The sequence below is a fragment of the Aptenodytes patagonicus genome, chromosome 19 (genome assembly GCF_965638725.1).
Source record: "Aptenodytes patagonicus chromosome 19, bAptPat1.pri.cur, whole genome shotgun sequence".
In the NCBI taxonomy this organism is placed as follows: Eukaryota; Metazoa; Chordata; class Aves; order Sphenisciformes; family Spheniscidae; genus Aptenodytes; species Aptenodytes patagonicus.
In genome coordinates this window covers 1,870,249-1,870,858 of record NC_134967.1, presented here as the reverse complement: position 1 = coordinate 1,870,858, position 610 = coordinate 1,870,249, and positions in this window count along the sequence as shown.

The following is a 610-nucleotide window of genomic DNA, read 5'->3' as shown; positions in this document are numbered from 1 at the left end:
CCCCTCGTTAACAGTACCGAAACAGCGCAAGCAGGAACCGCTTGCACCCACGCTCGCTGCAGAACGAGGCAGATCCGTCGCAGCGCCTCTCGTTTCACCCAAAACCAGCTGGCCCCCTGCAAAACCAGGCGTCAGGTCCCAGCGGGGCCCGGGCGAGAATTGCACAAGAGGTTTTGCTTCCCCTTCCGCAGGATCTCCAGCTCGAAAGCGGTTTCTCAGAAGCGCTGAGCTGCGTTAGCTACAGCCTAGCTCTGCCAGGACAGCCTTTAGGCCAGGCTGACGGGAAAGGAGCCCCAAAGCACACGGGGGGGGGAACGGAGATATCCCGCTGGGGGAGCGGGGCGGGGATGGGGGGCAGAGATACCCCACGAGGGCAGGCCTTGCTGCCCCGCAGCGAAGGGGGGTGGTGGTCCTGTACACCTTATGGGGAGGGGACCCCACACACCCCACGGGGAGGGGACAAAGCCCCCACAGCCCCACGACAGGAGGGACAGACACCCTGTGGGGAGGGAGGGGAGAGACGCCACGCAACCCAAGGGGGGGGGGGGGGGGGTGGTGGTGCAGAGGCAACCCACGGCGGGACAGGGCCCGCGGTCGAGGGGCAGGCCCC